The sequence below is a fragment of the Anarhichas minor genome, unplaced genomic scaffold (assembly GCF_050575085.1).
Source record: "Anarhichas minor isolate MPS153535 unplaced genomic scaffold, ASM5057508v1 ptg000242l, whole genome shotgun sequence".
Taxonomy (NCBI): Eukaryota; Metazoa; Chordata; class Actinopteri; order Perciformes; family Anarhichadidae; genus Anarhichas; species Anarhichas minor.
Genome location: NW_027466688.1, coordinates 17,501 through 27,500, shown reverse-complemented (window position 1 = coordinate 27,500; position 10,000 = coordinate 17,501).

The window sequence follows — 10,000 nt, the reverse complement described above, 5'->3', positions numbered from 1 at the left end:
GTCTGCCTTATGGGTTGTGAGAGTACGTCTGGGTCGACATTTCGGTATTATTATCCCCGCTGTGCGTTCCATTTCCGGGTTTATGGACCGCGCAATGTGGCCCCTGCGACCTATTCTGACCACATCGTGCCTCGGCTGTGGGTCTCGCATCCAGGATCCACTCGGATAGTTTTGTAGAGGTTGATGTGGTCTACAATTGGGTATAAGTGTCCCGGCTGTGCGTTGTGTATTCGCGGAGCTATGCACCTCGCAAACCGGCGATTTTGTTCAAGGAAACAGAGTATTGGCGCTCGGCTACTGTGACCGGCTTTGCGTACATCGTGCCCCGGCTGTGGGTCTCGGATCCAGGATCCACTCGGATAGGTTTGTAGAGGTGGATGTGGTCTACGATCGGGTATAAGTGTCCCGGCTGTGCGTTGTGTTTTCGCGGAGATATGGACCTCGCAGACCGGCGATATTGTCGCTCGTCTTTCGCTGTGATTTTGTCAGAGTACGAAGATCGGCCGACGCTTTTGAACTACTTGCTGCATCGGCTGTGGTTATCCGTTTATAGGAGTGCATGGATGGCTGGTTAGAGGACGTCAAGGTCTACAATTCGGCGTAAGTACCCCGACTGTGCGTTGTGTTTTGGCGGAGATATTGAGCGCGCAATATGGCTACAGTGACCTATTTTGACCACGTCGTGCATCGGCTGTGAATGCCCGATCCTGGATCCTCCTCCACAGGTCTTTAGAAGTGGACGTGGTCTACTATTCGGCGTAGGGGACGAGTCTGTGCGTTGTGTATTCGCGGGGATATGCACCGCGCAAACCGGCGATTTGGTTTAAGGAGACAGAGTATTGGCGCTCGTCTTTCGCTGTGATTTTGTCAGAGTACGAAGATCGGCCGGCGCTTTTGAACTACTTGCTGCATCGGCTGTGGGTATCCGTTTATTGTTCTGCATGTATGGGTGGTTAGAGGAGGTCGGGGTCTACAATAGGGTATAAGTGTCCCGGCTGTGCGTGGTGTTTTGGCGGAGAGATGGAGCGCGCAAAACGGCAACTGCGACCTACTTTGACCGCGTGGTGCCTCGGCTGTGGGTCTCGGATCCAGGATCCACTCGGATAGGTTTGTAGAGGTGGACGTGGTCTACGATTGGGTATAAGTGTCCCGGCTGTGCGTGGTGTTTTCGCGGAGATATCCACCTCGCAAAACGGCGCTTCCGTTTAAGGAAACAGAGTTTTGGCGCTCGTCTTTCGCAGCGCAGCCCAGTAACGTCCCCTACCTTAAGAGAGTCCTCGTTACTCCCGCCGTTTACCCCGCGCGATATGGATCCTGGTTCTGGATCTCGCATCCAGGATCCACTCGGATAGGTTTGTAGAGGTAGACGTATTATACAATTAGGTATGAGTATCCCGGCTGTGCGTTGTGTATTCGCGGAGATATCCATCTCGCAAAACGATATAAAAACGGCTGTGATTTTGTCAGAGTATGAAGATCGCCCGGCGCTTTTTGTCAGAGTATGAAGATCGGCCGGCGCTTTTCAAATACGTGCTGCCTCGGCTGTGGGTATCCGTTTATTATTATGCTTATATGGGTGGTTAGAGGACGTCGGGACCGTGGATTCGGTATAAGAATCCCCGCTGTGCGTTCCATTTCCGGGTAGATATGGACCGCGCAATATGGCCCCTGCGACCTACTTTGACTACATCGTGCCTCGGTTGTGGACCTCGCATCCATGATCCACTCGGATAGATTTGTAGAGGGGGACTTGGACTACAGTTAGATATAAGTGTCCCGGCTGTGCGTTGTGTATTCGCGGGGATATGGACCTCGCAAAACGGGTATTTCGTTTAAGTCTTTCGCTGTGATTTTGTCAGAGTATGAAGATCGGTCGGGCTGTTTTCAAACACGCGCTGCCTCGGCTGTGGTTATCCGTTTATTATTCAGCTTACATAGTTGGTTAGAGGACGTCGGGGCCGTGTATTCAGTATAGGAATCCCCGCTGTGCGTTCTATTTCCGGGTAGATATGGCGCGCGTAATATGGTCCCTGCGACCTACTTTGACTACACCGTGCCTCGGCTGTGGACCTCGCATCCAGGATCCACTCCGATAGTTTTGTAGAGGGGGACGTGGACTACAACTGGGTATAAGTGTCCCGGCTGTGCGTTGTGTATTCGCGGGGATATGGACCTCGCAAAACGGGTATTTCGTTTAAGTCTTTCGCTGTGATTTTGTCAGAGTATGAAGATCGGTCGGCGGTTTTCAAATACGCGCTGTATCGGCTGTGTGTATCCGTTTATAGGAGTGTCTAGATGGGTGGTTAGAGGACTTCCAGCTTGACAACTGGGCATGAGTATCCCCGCTGTGCGTTCTATTTCCGGGTAGATATGGCGCGCGTAATATGGTCCCTGCGACCTACTTTGACCGCGTCGTGCCTCGGCTGTGAGTGTCCGATTGTGGATCACCCTCCACATGTCTTTAAGAGGTTGACGGTGGCTACAGGTCGGCATAGGTGTCCCGGCTGTGCGTTGTGTATTCGCGGGGATATGGACCGCGCAAGACGGCGATTTGGTTTAAGGAAACAGAGTATTGGCGCTATCGCTGTGATTTTGTCAGAGTATGAAGATCGGTCGGCGGTTTTCAAATACGTGCTGCCTCGGCTGTGGATACCCGTTTATTATTCTGCTTATATGGGTAGTTAGAGGACGTCGCGACCGTGTATTCAAAATAAGAATCCCCGCTGTGCGTTCCATTTCCGGGTAGATATGGCGCGCGTAATAGGGCCCCTGCGACCTACTTTGACCGCGTGGTGCCTCGGCTGTGGACCTCGCATCCAGGATCCACTCGGATAGGTTTGTAGAAGTGGACTTGGACTACAATTAGATATGAGGTTCCCGGCTGTGCGTTGTGTTTTCGCGGAGATATGGACCGCGCAAAACGGGTATTTGGTTTAAGGATTTTTCGCTGTGATTTTGTCAGAGTATGAAGATCGATCGGCGGTTTTCAAACACGCGCTGCATCGGCTGTGTGTATCCGTTTATTATTCATCTTATATGGGTGGTTAGAGGACTTCCAGCTTGACAACTGGGCATGAGTATCCCCGCTGTGCGTTCTATTTCCGGGTAGATATGGCGCGCGTAATATGGTCCCTGCGACCTACTTTGACCGCGTCGTGCCTCGGCTGTGAGTGTCCGATTGTGGATCACCCTCCACATGTCTTTAGAGGTTGACGGTGGCTACAGGTCGGCATAGGTGTCCCGGCTGTGCGTTGTGTATTCGCGGGGATATGGACCGCGCAAGACGGCGATTTGGTTTAAGGAAACAGAGTATTGGCGCTATCGCTGTGATTTTGTCAGAGTATGAAGATCGGTCGGGCGGTTTTCAAATACGTGCTGCCTCGGCTGTGGATACCCGTTTATTATTCTGCTTATATGGGTAGTTAGAGGACGTCGCGACCGTGTATTCAAAATAAGAATCCCCGCTGTGCGTTCCATTTCCGGGTAGATATGGCGCGCGTAATAGGGCCCCTGCGACCTACTTTGACCGCGTGGTGCCTCGGCTGTGGACCTCGCATCCAGGATCCACTCGGATAGGTTTGTAGAAGTGGACTTGGACTACAATTAGATATGAGGTTCCCGGCTGTGCGTTGTGTTTTCGCGGAGATATGGACCGCGCAAAACGGGTATTTGGTTTAAGGATTTTTCGCTGTGATTTTGTCAGAGTATGAAGATCGATCGGCGGTTTTCAAACACGCGCTGCATCGGCTGTGTGTATCCGTTTATTATTCATCTTATATGGGTGGTTAGAGGACTTCCAGCTTGACAACTGGGCATGAGTATCCCCGCTGTGCGTTCTATTTCCGGGTAGATATGGCGCGCGTAATATGGTCCCTGCGACCTACTTTGACCGCGTCGTGCCTCGGCTGTGAGTGTCCGATTGTGGATCACCCTCCACATGTCTTTAGAGGTTGACGGTGGCTACAGGTCGGCATAGGTGTCCCGGCTGTGCGTTGTGTATTCGCGGGGATATGGACCGCGCAAGACGGCGATTTGGTTTAAGGAAACAGAGTATTGGCGCTATCGCTGTGATTTTGTCAGAGTATGAAGATCGGTCGGCGGTTTTCAAATACGTGCTGCCTCGGCTGTGGATACCCGTTTATTATTCTGCTTATATGGGTAGTTAGAGGACGTCGCGACCGTGTATTCAAAATAAGAATCCCCGCTGTGCGTTCCATTTCCGGGTAGATATGGCGCGCGTAATAGGGCCCCTGCGACCTACTTTGACCGCGTGGTGCCTCGGCTGTGGACCTCGCATCCAGGATCCACTCGGATAGGTTTGTAGAAGTGGACTTGGACTACAATTAGATATGAGGTTCCCGGCTGTGCGTTGTGTTTTCGCGGAGATATGGGACCGCGCAAAACGGGTATTTGGTTTAAGGATTTTTCGCTGTGATTTTGTCAGAGTATGAAGATCGATCGGCGGTTTTCAAACACGCGCTGCATCGGCTGTGTGTATCCGTTTATTATTCATCTTATATGGGTGGTTAGAGGACTTCCAGCTTGACAACTGGGCATGAGTATCCCCGCTGTGCGTTCTATTTCCGGGTAGATATGGCGCGCGTAATATGGTCCCTGCGACCTACTTTGACCGCGTCGTGCCTCGGCTGTGAGTGTCCGATTGTGGATCACCCTCCACATGTCTTTAGAGGTTGACGGTGGCTACAGGTCGGCATAGGTGTCCCGGCTGTGCGTTGTGTATTCGCGGGGATATGGACCGCGCAAGACGGCGATTTGGTTTAAGGAAACAGAGTATTGGCGCTATCGCTGTGATTTTGTCAGAGTATGAAGATCGGTCGGCGGTTTTCAAATACGTGCTGCCTCGGCTGTGGATACCCGTTTATTATTCTGCTTATATGGGTAGTTAGAGGACGTCGCGACCGTGTATTCAAAATAAGAATCCCCGCTGTGCGTTCCATTTCCGGGTAGATATGGCGCGCGTAATAGGGCCCCTGCGACCTACTTTGACCGCGTGGTGCCTCGGCTGTGGACCTCGCATCCAGGATCCACTCGGATAGGTTTGTAGAAGTGGACTTGGACTACAATTAGATATGAGGTTCCCGGCTGTGCGTTGTGTTTTCGCGGAGATATGGACCGCGCAAAACGGGTATTTGGTTTAAGGATTTTTCGCTGTGATTTTGTCAGAGTATGAAGATCGATCGGCGGTTTTCAAACACGCGCTGCATCGGCTGTGTGTATCCGTTTATTATTCATCTTATATGGGTGGTTAGAGGACTTCCAGCTTGACAACTGGGCATGAGTATCCCCGCTGTGCGTTCTATTTCCGGGTAGATATGGCGCGCGTAATATGGTCCCTGCGACCTACTTTGACCGCGTCGTGCCTCGGCTGTGAGTGTCCGATTGTGGATCACCCTCCACATGTCTTTAGAGGTTGACGGTGGCTACAGGTCGGCATAGGTGTCCCGGCTGTGCGTTGTGTATTCGCGGGGATATGGACCGCGCAAGACGGCGATTTGGTTTAAGGAAACAGAGTATTGGCGCTATCGCTGTGATTTTGTCAGAGTATGAAGATCGGTCGGCGGTTTTCAAATACGTGCTGCCTCGGCTGTGGATACCCGTTTATTATTCTGCTTATATGGGTAGTTAGAGGACGTCGCGACCGTGTATTCAAAATAAGAATCCCCGCTGTGCGTTCCATTTCCGGGTAGATATGGCGCGCGTAATAGGGCCCCTGCGACCTACTTTGACCGCGTGGTGCCTCGGCTGTGGACCTCGCATCCAGGATCCACTCGGATAGGTTTGTAGAAGTGGACTTGGACTACAATTAGATATGAGGTTCCCGGCTGTGCGTTGTGTTTTCGCGGAGATATGGACCGCGCAAAACGGGTATTTGGTTTAAGGATTTTTCGCTGTGATTTTGTCAGAGTATGAAGATCGATCGGGCGGTTTTCAAACACGCGCTGCATCGGCTGTGTGTATCCGTTTATTATTCATCTTATATGGGTGGTTAGAGGACTTCCAGCTCGACAACTGGGCATGAGTATCCCCGCTGTGCGTTCTATTTCCGGGTAGATATGGCGCGCGTAATATGGTCCCTGCGACCTACTTTGACCGCGTCGTGCCTCGGCTGTGAGTGTCCGATTGTGGATCACCCTCCACATGTCTTTAGAGGTTGACGGTGGCTACAGGTCGGCATAGGTGTCCCGGCTGTGCGTTGTGTATTCTGCGGGGATATGGACCGCGCAAGACGGCGATTTGGTTTAAGGAAACAGAGTATTGGCGCTATCGCTGTGATTTTGTCAGAGTATGAAGATCGGTCGGCGGTTTTCAAATACGTGCTGCCTCGGCTGTGGATACCCGTTTATTATTCTGCTTATATGGGTAGTTAGAGGACGTCGCGACCGTGTATTCAAAATAAGAATCCCCGCTGTGCGTTCCATTTCCGGGTAGATATGGCGCGCGTAATAGGGCCCCTGCGACCTACTTTGACCGCGTGGTGCCTCGGCTGTGGACCTCGCATCCAGGATCCACTCGGATAGGTTTGTAGAAGTGGACTTGGACTACAATTAGATATGAGGTTCCCGGCTGTGCGTTGTGTTTTCGCGGAGATATGGACCGCGCAAAACGGGTATTTGGTTTAAGGATTTTTCGCTGTGATTTTGTCAGAGTATGAAGATCGATCGGCGGTTTTCAAACACGCGCTGCATCGGCTGTGTGTATCCGTTTATTATTCATCTTATATGGGTGGTTAGAGGACTTCCAGCTTGACAACTGGGCATGAGTATCCCCGCTGTGCGTTCTATTTCCGGGTAGATATGGCGCGCGTAATATGGTCCCTGCGACCTACTTTGACCGCGTCGTGCCTCGGCTGTGAGTGTCCGATTGTGGATCACCCTCCACATGTCTTTAGAGGTTGACGGTGGCTACAGGTCGGCATAGGTGTCCCGGCTGTGCGTTGTGTATTCGCGGGGATATGGACCGCGCAAGACGGCGATTTGGTTTAAGGAAACAGAGTATTGGCGCTATCGCTGTGATTTTGTCAGAGTATGAAGATCGGTCGGCGGTTTTCAAATACGTGCTGCCTCGGCTGTGGATACCCGTTTATTATTCTGCTTATATGGGTAGTTAGAGGACGTCGCGACCGTGTATTCAAAATAAGAATCCCCGCTGTGCGTTCCATTTCCGGGTAGATATGGCGCGCGTAATAGGGCCCCTGCGACCTACTTTGACCGCGTGGTGCCTCGGCTGTGGACCTCGCATCCAGGATCCACTCGGATAGGTTTGTAGAAGTGGACTTGGACTACAATTAGATATGAGGTTCCCGGCTGTGCGTTGTGTTTTCGCGGAGATATGGACCGCGCAAAACGGGTATTTGGTTTAAGGATTTTTCGCTGTGATTTTGTCAGAGTATGAAGATCGATCGGCGGTTTTCAAACACGCGCTGCATCGGCTGTGTGTATCCGTTTATTATTCATCTTATATGGGTGGTTAGAGGACTTCCAGCTTGACAACTGGGCATGAGTATCCCCGCTGTGCGTTCTATTTCCGGGTAGATATGGCGCGCGTAATATGGTCCCTGCGACCTACTTTGACCGCGTCGTGCCTCGGCTGTGAGTGTCCGATTGTGGATCACCCTCCACATGTCTTTAGAGGTTGACGGTGGCTACAGGTCGGCATAGGTGTCCCGGCTGTGCGTTGTGTATTCGCGGGGATATGGACCGCGCAAGACGGCGATTTGGTTTAAGGAAACAGAGTATTGGCGCTATCGCTGTGATTTTGTCAGAGTATGAAGATCGGTCGGCGGTTTTCAAATACGTGCTGCCTCGGCTGTGGATACCCGTTTATTATTCTGCTTATATGGGTAGTTAGAGGACGTCGCGACCGTGTATTCAAAATAAGAATCCCCGCTGTGCGTTCCATTTCCGGGTAGATATGGCGCGCGTAATAGGGCCCCTGCGACCTACTTTGACCGCGTGGTGCCTCGGCTGTGGACCTCGCATCCAGGATCCACTCGGATAGGTTTGTAGAAGTGGACTTGGACTACAATTAGATATGAGGTTCCCGGCTGTGCGTTGTGTTTTCGCGGAGATATGGACCGCGCAAAACGGGTATTTGGTTTAAGGATTTTTCGCTGTGATTTTGTCAGAGTATGAAGATCGATCGGCGGTTTTCAAACACGCGCTGCATCGGCTGTGTGTATCCGTTTATTATTCATCTTATATGGGTGGTTAGAGGACTTCCAGCTTGACAACTGGGCATGAGTATCCCCGCTGTGCGTTCTATTTCCGGGTAGATATGGCGCGCGTAATATGGTCCCTGCGACCTACTTTGACCGCGTCGTGCCTCGGCTGTGAGTGTCCGATTGTGGATCACCCTCCACATGTCTTTAGAGGTTGACGGTGGCTACAGGTCGGCATAGGTGTCCCGGCTGTGCGTTGTGTATTCGCGGGGATATGGACCGCGCAAGACGGCGATTTGGTTTAAGGAAACAGAGTATTGGCGCTATCGCTGTGATTTTGTCAGAGTATGAAGATCGGTCGGCGGTTTTCAAATACGTGCTGCCTCGGCTGTGGATACCCGTTTATTATTCTGCTTATATGGGTAGTTAGAGGACGTCGCGACCGTGTATTCAAAATAAGAATCCCCGCTGTGCGTTCCATTTCCGGGTAGATATGGCGCGCGTAATAGGGCCCCTGCGACCTACTTTGACCGCGTGGTGCCTCGGCTGTGGACCTCGCATCCAGGATCCACTCGGATAGGTTTGTAGAAGTGGACTTGGACTACAATTAGATATGAGGTTCCCGGCTGTGCGTTGTGTTTTCGCGGAGATATGGACCGCGCAAAACGGGTATTTGGTTTAAGGATTTTTCGCTGTGATTTTGTCAGAGTATGAAGATCGATCGGCGGTTTTCAAACACGCGCTGCATCGGCTGTGTGTATCCGTTTATTATTCATCTTATATGGGTGGTTAGAGGACTTCCAGCTCGACAACTGGGCATGAGTATCCCCGCTGTGCGTTCTATTTCCGGGTAGATATGGCGCGCGTAATATGGTCCCTGCGACCTACTTTGACCGCGTCGTGCCTCGGCTGTGAGTGTCCGATTGTGGATCACCCTCCACATGTCTTTAGAGGTTGACGGTGGCTACAGGTCGGCATAGGTGTCCCGGCTGTGCGTTGTGTATTCGCGGGGATATGGACCGCGCAAGACGGCGATTTGGTTTAAGGAAACAGAGTATTGGCGCTATCGCTGTGATTTTGTCAGAGTATGAAGATCGGTCGGCGGTTTTCAAATACGTGCTGCCTCGGCTGTGGATACCCGTTTATTATTCTGCTTATATGGGTAGTTAGAGGACGTCGCGACCGTGTATTCAAAATAAGAATCCCCGCTGTGCGTTCCATTTCCGGGTAGATATGGCGCGCGTAATAGGGCCCCTGCGACCTACTTTGACCGCGTGGTGCCTCGGCTGTGGACCTCGCATCCAGGATCCACTCGGATAGGTTTGTAGAAGTGGACTTGGACTACAATTAGATATGAGGTTCCCGGCTGTGCGTTGTGTTTTCGCGGAGATATGGACCGCGCAAAACGGGTATTTGGTTTAAGGATTTTTCGCTGTGATTTTGTCAGAGTATGAAGATCGATCGGCGGTTTTCAAACACGCGCTGCATCGGCTGTGTGTATCCGTTTATTATTCATCTTATATGGGTGGTTAGAGGACTTCCAGCTCGACAACTGGGCATGAGTATCCCCGCTGTGCGTTCTATTTCCGGGTAGATATGGCGCGCGTAATATGGTCCCTGCGACCTACTTTGACCGACTCGTGCCTCGGCTGTGGAGGTCGCATCCAGGATCCACTCTGATGTGTTTGTAGAGGGGGACTTGGACTACAATTAGATATGAGTGTCCCGGCTGTGCGTTGTGTTTTCGCGGAGATATGGACCGCGCAAAACGGGTATTTCGTTTAAGGACATAGAGTTTTTCGCTCGGGTTTTAAAGCCGTG